Source organism: Bidens hawaiensis, unplaced genomic scaffold (genome assembly GCF_021521415.1).
Source record: "Bidens hawaiensis isolate Kalapana, Puna unplaced genomic scaffold, B.hawaiensis_p1.1 tig00000760_1, whole genome shotgun sequence".
NCBI classification, from domain to species: Eukaryota; Viridiplantae; Streptophyta; class Magnoliopsida; order Asterales; family Asteraceae; genus Bidens; species Bidens hawaiensis.
The window spans coordinates 1,709,005-1,721,891 of record NW_027491043.1 but is presented as its reverse complement, the minus strand read 5'-3'; positions in this window follow the sequence as shown (position 1 = coordinate 1,721,891).

Genomic DNA, 12,887 nt, shown 5'->3' with positions numbered 1-12,887 from the left:
AGCAAAACTTCAACCTATTATCTACCACGTTCAAAGGTTAACTTATTCTAAACACTTGGAAAATTGCTAATTTAAACTAAAGTATGCAAGTCATATAACGTTTATAAATCAAGGAATCCAGTGAAAATAGCGGTCTTAACCGCACAAAGATTTATATTTCATAATATTCATTACAAGAATGGCCGGGTAACTACCCGCCTACAAGAATATAAATCTATACAAGCTAAACCTATCCTAGCAGTGGGAAGGGATCTTCAGGATCAAGCTTCAGGGCCACTTCCACTTGGACCAGCACCATCAGTAGAGCGTGGCAGTTCAAGGAAAGCTTTAAGGATAGCTAGCCCATCATCAGCAGCAGCAACTTCGTTTACCTTCTCCACCACCAGATGCGGGAAGGCGGCATACTGATTCACTGCTTGGTCGTATACAGCTTCAGTATCTACATCAAATAAAGGGAAGTTGGAAGGCGGGATGCCTTTCTCAACGAACCCTAGACCAAGCAGGAAACCGGCCTTTTCCCCATCCTCATGAGAAGCGTTGAGGGCTGCGCTCATAGCATCGTCATAAGACGTCTCCGTGAAGACTCGATGCACAACCTACAAAAAAGAAAAAATACAAGTATCAAAACCTTTTCTATTTACAAAGAAAAGCGTGAAGACATGAAGCTAAACATACCTGAGACAACGCTTCTCGAAGAAGCCATTCCTTGGCAACCAGAGCCTCCTGGAGGGCAGCTTGAGCTTCGTTACGGGCGCGTTCGGCTTCACTTTTGTTGAGGTTGGCAAGCAACACTTCTTTAGCCGCAGCCTCTTCGACGCCCTTTAGCTTCCGCTAAGTGTGGTCAAGCACCCCCCTCTGGTCCAAGATCTCTTGGAGCTTTTTGGCGTCTTCCATCGCCAAGGCATCATGAGCCTGCTGGAGAGCCTCTAATTTGGCTTTAAGCTCCTCATTCTCCACGCGTAGAGGCTCAGCAACAGCTTCAGCCTTGGTGGCCCTCTCGGTTGCGTTCCTTGCAGTTTCCTTAGCCAGCCGAAGCTGTTCGTTAACAGCTTGGGCAGCCTTGGAACGGGCCTCGAGCCGGGCCTGAACTTCAACCTCGAGGGCCTTGAAGGCCTTCTCCTTTTCCGCAGCCACTGCGGTAAGCTTTACGTTCTCCTCCCGGACAGCCCGCGCCCGAGCTACTTCCTGAAGGCGAGCTGCTTTTAACTTGTCGTTTTCACGACAAAGCAGCTCGACGCGCGGCTGCATCCGGGCCAGGAGAACCCGAAGCTCATTGGTTAGCCTACCCTCCTGGTAGCTAGCCATGGCTTCCCCCAACGCACCACTGGGAGCTGCGTGACGAGCCCACTCCACGCACTCCACAGGTGTGCGAAGGGTTGTTCCTCGGCGGATGTTCCATCGTGGAACATACACTTCATTGGAATCCGACACTGCAAAAAACAAAGCAGTTAGGAAAAGATGATAAAAATATGAAAAGGGCCAAAAGAACCCTACGCACCTGTAGGGTCAACAACAGGCCGATAGCCGCCAAACCCATCACCTGAACCCAAGGGAAATCCATCCAAGTGGTCAGGCAGATGGGAAGGAGGCAGAGGTTGGCGATAAGCCCCATGCATACCTGAAGGATCGGCCGTCGTTGCCGATGACGGAGGAGGCATGGTAAAAGCCGCCGCGGTCGCCGCTGCGGAATCCGCAGCAAAAGTAACCGCCGGCTCAGTGAAAGATGCGGTAAAAATGGCACTCACAGCCGGCGGTGATGTCATCACAGCTGGAACAGTCGGCTCAACGGAGTGAGCAACTGAACCAGCGGAAGCAGGCGCAGCCGCCTGGGTCGTCGCTTCAGGTAGGCTGACCAAGCCTACCGTCATGGGCAGGGGGGTACTCCTCCCCGCTCCACCCTGGAATGCGTCAACATCCACGCCTGCACAAAGAAGATAAAGTGTTAATGATGGAAAGCTATGAAGTTAAAAATAAAGGAAGTTCGTACTTACGGGTTTTCTTGAGCCTAAAAGTGCGGACAGGCGGGGATGAACCCGATGGAGCCGGCCTCTTCACGCCGCTCACCATTGTCATCCTGGGCTCTTCGGAGGTGACAGTCGTCGCAGCCTCCGAAGCGGTGGTCTTATCACCACCGGGGTTCCCCGCCACCTCCTCGCTCTCGGCCTCTGAGTCAGACCGAGGCGCCAGATCGGCAGTGGAGGCCACCTTCTCCTTCCCCTTCCCGCCGGCAGCCTTCTTCTTCCGCACCAACGGAGGACCATCTGCGGATTCCTCATCAGAACATAAGATTAGAGGAATTCCGGCAGAGGTTTCAACATTGAGGGGTCGAGGGTTGAATAGCGCCTTACCTGGCCGCCTGGCGCTCAGGATCTCGTGGCCTAGCGGGTAGACCTCCACGAACCGATCCGCCGTTTTTTCTAGGATGGGCAAGTCGTTCTCATCTAGAGCACGAGTACCCATCCGAGCGGGACTGTCAGCCTCCCACGGATACAGGAGCGACTGCAAGTCGTTCCCCTCTGAAATAAACAGGAAAGAAGTTAGAAGAGATTCTAAATCAACAAAAAGAAACAGAGCATACCGTAAGGAACAGAGTTCAAACCGTATTCGAGGACGATCGGGATCTTTCGCGCATCCGCATCCTTCCACACCCGGCTCATCCCGAGCATCACCATCCCGGACTCCGCAAACCGGTAAACCGGAGATTGGACTCGGGATATCTTCGAGAACCATTCCGCCTCCTGGTAGTTGGAGGCGTGAAGGCTGGGAAGTGCTTGCCCATTCTTGAATTTCTTGGCAAGGGGGATGGCGCGAGCGGAGATGAAAAAGAACTCCCGCTTCCATGAGCTAAGACTGCGCTCGGTTGCGCTAATCTTCAAACCCTTGATCCGGGTTATCAGAGTATACCACCCCTGGATGCACCTCCAAGAGTAGAAGGTCATCAGGCGGTCGACAAAGGGCTCAATGCCCAGAATCCGGCACACCCACTCGAAGTGGTGAATCTTCGCGATCGCCATCGGGTGCACCTCGGTCAGGTGCACACCGTGCCTCTCCAGGACACGGTACACAAACTTTGTCAATGGGAACCTAAGATTCCCATAAACAAAGAATGCAGCATATACCCCGATCTTGCCTCTGGGGGCATCATACACCGTCTGATGGGGTTCAGGAAACTCAGGCTCGAGAGACTCGAGCATGAACTTCTTGACGATGTACTGATATAGATCGACAGGCAGAGCACACTGGCACTCGCCAGCAGTACTCTTGTCATCGGCGAGCACCCCAGCCTCCTGGGCTGTAGATTCGAGATCACGAGAAGACATCTTGCAGATGAAAGAAGAAAACGATTTCAAGAGAATGCTCGACTGAAAGGTGAGTATTCGCCGGAAATCGTTTTGAAGATGAAGAGAAAAGTGAAAGTGTGGATTACAAAGAACCCTCTCCCCCTTTATATACTAATCGCAATTAATGCGATGAATTTAATGCGGAAGAGAGAGAAATCGAAGGTGCAATGAAACTATGACACGTGGCAAAAAGCAAGCTGGCAACAGCTGTTGAAAGGACGCGTACCATTAATTTCGCGGCCACGCGCCCGAAAAATCGCTCTCACGCGCCTGAAAAAGCGTCTGGAATGACCATGTACTGTCACGTCACCATAACTTCCTGCACGTCCTGACACAGTCAGAAGAAACCGTCGCACGACGTTTCAGAGGTTTGGACTGTTCTTATCCTTTCACCAACTCTTCGAATTTCAAAAATTCAAAAAGATTCAAAAGTAAGCGGGAAAATACCCCTTACCTTGGCAACCAAGTAACCATAAGACGGGTGCGGGTACAGTGTTAAGGCAAAACCCTTCACATACTTAGCACCTGCAGGGAATTGAAGCCAAGAATACCTCGGCAACCAAGTAACTATAAGACGGGTGCGGGTACAGTGTTAAGGCAAAACCCTTCACATACCTAGCACCCGCAGGGAATTGACGCCAGGAATACCTTGGCAACCAAGTAACCATAAGACGGATGCGGGTACAGTGTTAAGGCAAAACCCTTCACATACCTAGCACCCGCAGGGAATTGACGCCAGGAATACCTTGGAAGTAAAGTAACCGTAAGACGAGCGCGGGTACAGTGTCAAGGCAAAACCCTTCACATACCTAGCGCTCCGCAGGGAATTGAAACCAAGAAGGATCTTCTGGGCAATGCTTGCGGAAACGGAACTAACATCCCCGCATAGCGGGAACGTCGAGAACTACATTGTTTGAAGCTCCAGGATGGAATTGGTGGTTTTAACATAATTGATCACTATGTTCAAAACTACCAAAACCTCATGGAGAATCCACACAAGTGGGACTCAACGCTCCTGACTTGCGAGGAGGTTACAGACCTACCCGCATCATACCCAAAGATCAAGCAGGAAAGTCGGGAATTTCTGCAAGTGACAAGGACTTCCGCGGGAAGAATCCCCATGGAAAACCTTAAAACTAAACCCCTTTTCAAAACCCTTTGCTTAAGTCCAAAAGTTCACCTCACTTTATTAAACATTCATGAGAAGAACATTGGACTGGGGGGACTTGAAGAGGTAGGTCCCAGCAGAGCCCAGTTGGACCCGCAAGACTCACCTTGAAGAGGGACGTCTGCGCAGAAACCAACTGGATCCGCATGACCCACCATGCTCAGAGACGTGACGTCCTTACGCGCAGTACGCAAGCTGTTCCCGCAGAAAATGCCTCCCAATGGTGAAGTACTCTGCCTGTTCCCGCAGCTGCGGATACAAGCCATCAGGGAAGGCCACCCGCGCAGCAAGGCTACACGCACAAGGCACTTAGCTCTCAATCACTCAGTTGTCACCTGAAGGAATGAGCAAAGCCGGGAACAATCCCGCACAAAGGCGGGAGGGGGAATACTCCCGCCCAACTAAGCCAGTCCGTACGATACGGGAAGATCTTCTGTACTGTACCTGACGAGGTATGGGCAAAAGATCTGACTAAAGATACGACAGCTTATTGACAACAGTATGGCGAGCAGCATGCTCTTGTACTGTATGTCACTATTAGCCGCTGCCTACTCACCAACTCCTGTCATACCACGTGCATAGCCGGCAGTTGGTGGAAAAGGAATAGTACACAGCAGGCCTGGTCACTATCAGCCGCTGCCTACCCACCAACTACCAGCAGGGCACGTGCGTAGGCCACAGTTGGTAGAACAGGAATACTATTCAGCCGGCCACACCTCCTTGGAAACCTACATTCGGCTATAAATACCCCAAATGGTATGATCATCTCATCTTATCATATTATCATCATATACTATCTCGTATTACATATTATACCTGATATCTGCTCTAGCAATATCTTAATATACATTTATATTTAAAGAGCAATCTAGTCTGATTCTCACGCCGGAGGGTGGTCACAAGGAGGAACCCCCCCCTTCTCAGTGACGAGCTCACGGTCTGTTTTGCAGGTTATCAGAAGAACCATCTTTTCTGGGTCTAACCCCTCGTGGGAAACATCTATCTAACCCCCAGGTTATCCGTAATCTGCCCGGGGTCCGGTTAGTGTTTCTTCAGCCATCAATTCAAATGATGAGCCAAAAAACTTTGGACAAGCTGTACAGGATCCAAGATAGAAAGAAGCCATGATGAGAGAAATTCGGGCACTTAAAGAAAATGGTGCGTGGACCCTCGAAAACTTACCCGAAGGGAAACGTGCCATTGACTCAAAGTGGATTTATAAGATAAAATATAAACCAAGTGGAGAAGTCGAGCGATATGCACGCCTCGTTGCTAGGGGTTTCACCCAAATGGAAGGCATTGACTACCACAACACCTTTGCCCCAGTTGCCAAAATTGTTATGGTTCGAACTCTTCTTACAGTTGCTGCTAAAAAGAATTGGATGATCCATCAACTCGATGTGAATAACACCTTTCTGCATGGAGACCTACATGAAGAAGTCTACATGAAAATTCCATAGGGGTTCTCAAAAGATGGTGAAACAAAGGTTTGCATATTAAGAAAGTCTCTTTACGGTTTAAAACAAGCATCTTGCAATTGGTATCAAAAGTTCACCACGTTCCTTCTTAGCCTCGGCTTCAAACAATCCAAGGCGGACCACTCCCTTTTCATTTTCATACAACATAACGCTTTCATAGCAGCTTTGATATACATGGATGATGTAATTGTGGTAGGAAATGATCTTCCAAAAATTCATAATTTAAAAGATGCCCTCAACAAGAAGTTTAACATCAAAGACTTGGGAAGTTTAAAATACTTTTTCGGCATCGAAGTTGCACGCACATCTGAAGGTATTGTCTTAAGCTAAAGAAAATACACTTTAGATATTTTAGAAGATTGTGGTCTCCAGGGATATAGGCCGAGTGCATTTCCAATGGAACAAAACCTAAGGTTAGATAAAGATGGTGAAGAACCCAAAGTTGATGCCAGTCGATACCTTCACATAGTGGGGAGATTGTTATATTTACAGGCCACCAGACCCGACATTGCTTACTCTGTAAATGTTTTAAGTCAGTTTGTTGCTGATCCAAGACAAAACCATCTAGACGCGGTGCACAGAGTCTTAAGATATTTAAAGGGGACCCAGGACAAGGTATACTTCTCTCTCGAGACGACGGTTATAACCTTAATGCTTACAGTGACCGGCTTGGTTGCCCATTCACTAGAGGATCATGGACGGGATACTTGGTCCTCCTTGGTGCTGCACCGGTTTCTTGGAAAACCAAGAAGCAGTCCGTAGTTTCACGTTCTTCCGCGGAGGCAGAATATCGATCTATGGTTGCCATGGTTAGTGAGGTTTTGTGGCTTAGATGGCTCTTAAGTGAGGTCGACTTCAACTCCAACGGTCTGACACCTTTGCTTTGTGACAACCAAGCGGCTAGGAATATAGCTAACAATCCGGTTTTCCACGAAAGGACCAAACATATGGAAATGGATTGTTATTTTGTTCGAGAAAGAATGGAGTCTAAAGAAGTTCAACCGATGCCCATTTACACAAAAATGCAAATTGCAGACCGTCTCACCAAAGGATTAGGAGCGCAACAACTCAAATTCCTACTTGACAAGTTGGGTAGTAAAGACTTACACGCTCCAACTTGAGGGGGAATATTGGAAACAAGAATATTATTATCTCTAAAATATTCTCTCCATGATATATTCCTAATTCTCCCTCATTGGAAACATATAATATAACAACGAACCAATATATTCAAGTATGATGGCCATCGATTTCAAGACTGTCTGCCCTGAAGGCATGGACAACACCAAAGGTGGAGGCGGCAATACTACAGTTGTCATATCATACTTTCATCCCGAGAGACCGTTATTACTTTTGTGTTTTCATCAAAGAGACGGCACCACACCCCTATCGGAAAAACAACGAGCGGGATGAGTTCACCATACGACCTGATAGTGTATCAAGTGAATGATTTGTGTTATTGTAAGTTTGTATTGATACAATCGATAATTTGCGTATTCATGTGTATATTGATAAGTTCTTGTCAACATTACAACATATAGTTTTTTACTATTTGTTAAATCCTAACACATTTGTTATTTTTCACTTTAAAAAGAAAAATGTTTGCTCACTTTATGAAACAGTTAATGTGTCTTCTTATTACAAAACAACAGTAGTAATGGTGGTGGTGGTAGTCGTAATAGTAGTAGTAGTAAACTCTATTACTCAGCCATATGTTAATCTTTGACATTCCAACAAATGAAAACCTCTGAGCAATAAGATGTTATCTTTTAATGGTTCATAACATCTTTCTTTTAATGGTTCATAACCTCTTAACGGTAACATGTTAACCATTCAAACTTACCTCTTAACCATTAAAATGTAACCTTTTAATAACTATTAAAAGACTACCAAACAACCCATGAGTTTACTCATGTTTCCTCCTCTTTAATCAACTTCTTCCTAAAACCTCTTTGGTCAACTTTGTTGTCATTTCTCTAGGCCACCGAATGCCATTTTTCTGTTGTCATACTTACTGGAAAGCTAACATGGCATGTGAAACCATTTTGTCTGGTTCCTTGGTGGTCATTTTGCCTCAAAACATTAGAGATGTAGATATTGATTTAGTCCTTGACAAGTTGGACATCACTCACATGATTTGGGGGGGTGGGGGGGGGGGGGGGGGGAGGGTGTTCAAGATTAATAGCTACCTTTCTTACATAAGATATAAGAGTTCATCTTGTTAATCACTCTTTGGCGCAAATTAGATATAACTTTCTTAGTTGTAACAGAAAAAGTATATCTGGTTGGATCCAGTCTATTGTTGAAATAAACAATTCTAACAAAATTCCTTTCCAAAAAAAGATCAAGACCCAAAACACTAAACTTAGATTTATTAGATGTGTTGCTAAAATATCGGTGTTAAACCCAAAACTCTATGTGGATGGCCAGTGGCCCAAAGAAAAGAAAGAATCAATTACATTAGTGGTCATTGTTGTTCATATTAAGCGGTTATAGGCTTCAGCTATTTCATATAATATCCTACACAAAATTAATTGATCTAAATTTTTGGTTGGGAGATATTAAACTGGATTTCTGAAATTAGAATTTACGTCATGTTTAGAGTAGTAGTATAGGTCTATGCATGTGATGTTGGGTAGCCTTATTTGTATCACTGGTAAATTATTGGGTTTATAATAAGGGTCCTGTTAGGGACACCTTCACATCCCTTAATACGCCGTGTATAAGTCTATACGTGGCGTAAAGTGTACGATCTGGCATCTAACCTGAACGACATTCATAGGCTTGTCGTATCATACCCTATACACCGCGTATAGGTCTATACGCGGCGTATTGGGTTTGTATATTATTGGAGCCCGGCTCCCTCCCCTCCCTGTCCATCCTTTTTTTTTCTTTTTTTTTCCTACCTCACCCTCACCCTCTCCATTCAACCAACAACAACCATTTATTTTCGGAGTCGGACGAGGAGTCAGGGTACGCCGCTAACGGTCATTCGGACTTAAACCAGGTTTCGTTTTATCTTTATTTAATACATGTTAGGACATAGTTGTACATGTTATGACAGATATTTGGTAACTGGTTTAGTTTTGTTATATGACTTTTGAAAAAGTAAACTATATTTTTAGGCACCGACCATTGTATTACGCAATGCCTACTTACTATATAGACACCACGTATATGTTTTACGGTAACACTAGTTCCTCGGGCCGCTTAAACTAGGTTTCTCGTACTGTTAACGTTATTGTTTAAATTTTTATTATATTATTTCTATTAAATTATTGATATTATTATTAAAATGTTATTGGTATTAAAATTTTATTGTTAATAAAATAAAATATTATTATTGTATTTATTAAAATATTATTATTATGATTATTAAAATAGTATTATTCTAGACATATAATTATTATTATTAAAATAATAATTTTTATATTATTATTAAAACAATAATTTTTATATTATTATTAGTATTAAATTATTCTTATTATTAGGTACCTGATGTACGCCAGAGATTCAGATGCACGTGTCAGGCGCCAGCGCAAAATGTTTGGAGGTACGTTCTTATAGTGTAATGTATAATATAATATAATATAATATAATAATACGTTATTATTATATTATATTTTATTATGTTATATTATATCACATTATATTATGTTATATTATATTATTTAGGTTATATTATATTATATCAAACGGGTGCGGGTTATGTTGGGTGGGTGTTGGGTTTTCTAGAAAAGTCCACCAGTTTTGTCTTGTTATGGTTTGTTTTCTTTTTTTTTTCTTTCATTTCTTTTCTATTGTTATTATTAATGTTATTTATGTTTATTATTATTAATAATATTATTTACTTATCAATAATATACTATTATTCGAAATTCGACAACGGGTGTTCAGTTGCATGGCTTACTTGGGAAAATTGATAGTACGAAACAAACTTTCAATTTATCGGCTGGTTTCGTTATCGACATCTTGAAATTAGTTGTAGGGGCTTACTTGGGAAAACTGGCATTTCCAAACGAACTTTCAATTTCTTGCTTGCTTTCGTTATCGACATCTCAAATCTGGTTCTTCGATTTCTTCGAACTCCAACTGTCTTGACCATTGGTCACCACTAACAACCGTAGTTGTGTTGACTTAAACACATATTAGTCGTCACTAAGCTTAAGCTTAGGCTTTTTATTGCTTTAATGTTTAGTTGTGGGTATTGTAAGTTGATCATGTCACGTATGCTAAAAGAATTTTCGGCTTATATATACACATACATATATATAGTAGATGTGCGGTATAAGAATTCATTGCTCAGACATAACCAGCACCAGATCGAGATATTAGTTTGATGAGTTTGAATCTCTTGGATCCGCGGTATCCGCTAACGGTAGCGATAACCGGAGCCCATACTTTGGACAGAGAAGTGGAATTCGGTCATTGCTCCAACATAACGAGCAACGGATTGAGATATTAATTAGGACTTACCTGAACAGGTTGGCACATATGCTGGCGTGGGTTTAGTTTTGGTGTTGACGATGACATTAACAAGTTTGCTTAAAGCTTTCGTTATCTCCAGCATAATACACAATGAAGGCACAAACTCAAAAAACAATCCATACAATAGCATTGTTTTTGTATGGATTGTTGTTTAAGTTTGTGCTTCCATTGTGTATTATGCCGGCGATAACGAAAGCTGTAAGCAAACGTGTTAATGTCAGCGTCAACACCGAACCTAAATCCACGTCATCATACGTGTCAACTGGTTCAGGTAAGTCCGGGATAATATCTCAATCCGTTGCTCGTTATGTTGGAGCAATGACCGAATTTCCACTTCTTTGTACAAAGTATGGGCTCCGGTTATCGCTGCCGCTAGTCGATACCGCGGATCCGAGAGATTTAAACTCATCAAACCAATATCTCGATCTGGCCCTGGTTATGTCGGAGCAATGAATTCTTATATCGCATGTCTATTATATATATGTCTGTGCATATATAAGCCGATAAATCTTTTAGCATACGCAAGATGATTAACTTACAATACCCACAACTAAACATTAAAGTAATAAGAAGCCTAAGCTTAAGCTTAGTGACGACTGATATGCGTTGAGTGAACACAACTACCGTTGTCGGTGGTGGCCGAAGGTCAAGACAGCTGGAGTTTGAAGACATCGAAGAGCCGGATTTGAGATACCGATACTGAAAGCATCCAAGAAAGGGTTCGTTTGACATTGTTAGTTTTTCCCAAGGTAGTCGCTGTAACTTATCAAGTTGTCCATAACGGCATCAGCCGATAAATTGGAAGGTCGCTTCGCAATGTTAATTTTCCCAGATAAGTCCTGCTACTGAGCGCCCTTTGCCGAATTCCTAATGGTAATATGTTATTCATAAATAAAATAATATTAATAAAAATAATTATAAATAACAATAAATAACGAAAAGAAAAGAAAAAAAAACAATAAACATAATAAGACAAAATGGTGGGTTTTTCTAGAAAAGCCCCTAATACGCCGCGTATAGACCTATACGCGACGGATTAGTTTGATGACAACCTGCCCTGCAAAAGCAAGGCTAGGTTGTCAACTCCTACCTTATCGCCGCGTATAGATCTCCCCAAACACAGCTCATACACTCCCGCTCCAAATCTCCCCAGACACAGCTCCTACACCCCATTCTTGTCACAGGGGCCTAGCCAAGAAGCCCCCACCCCATCCTCGTTGTCTCGTTCGTTGTCCCAGTTAGCTTCGCGGTTTAAAATTCGTCGGGGGCGACCTAAGACATCGAAACCTACGGGAGCTCACCTCAGGTTTCCTTTTATGGTCATTCCTAGCTAGCCCAGCCGTTCGTCACAGACATCAAAAATGTACGCCCAGACGGTAACTGCGGTTCCGATCAATCGCTGTGGGTTTGGGGATACATGAGAAACACTGGTCGGATATTAGGCAGGAAATGCAGAACGAGCTGGAAACGAATGAAGGGTGGTGGAGGGCGATGTTTAACAAAGAGGATGACAGATTGTACGGCTGGGTTCATTCCAGCATTCCATACTCCAACACGATCACGTGGCTGCTCGGACATACGCGTGCGTGTTAGTCAACCTAGCTGGCAATCAGACCGAATCTTACTTCCCATTGAGAATCGGTCCTGAATTGGCTCCGGATCCACTTGTTATAGGCATCGCTAACTGGGGAGGTAATCACTGGATATATATCAACCTGGTAGGGGATTTCCCAATGCCTACGCCAAACCCTAATTGGGCAAGAAGCGCCGTACCGGCGGCACTCGAATGGAAAACACAGTTCGAACAGCGTTTGAAGGAGTACGAAGAGATACGTCAGGGTTGGCAAAGGGAAACATCTAACGTAGATCTAAACAGCTTATAGAAGACAATGTATCAATGGATGAAAAGTCTATAATAATAATAATAATAATAATAATAATAAATAAATAATAATAATATTAATAAATAATCATAATATTAATAATAATAAAAATAATAAATAAATACTTATAATATTAATAATAAATAACAATAATTAAATAACAAATTAATATTAATATTAATAACTAATAACTAATAATAATAGTAAATAATAACTAAATAATATAAAATAATAATAATAATAATAATAATAATAAATAATAAATACTAATAGTTAAATAAAAAATTAATATTAATATTAATAACTAATAAATAATAAATACTAATAAATAAATAAATAAAATAGGCAGAATACGCCGCGTATAGATCTTTACGCGGCGTATTTGTGCCCCGTATATTGAACGTCGTCTGCTCAACTGCCACTTTATTTCAAATTTCAAACTCCCGCCTGAGCAACCGAGCATCCACACACGAGTCTATATTGGACCGAGAGTGACCGGAATAAGACACGAGCCGAGGAGATTTGACCC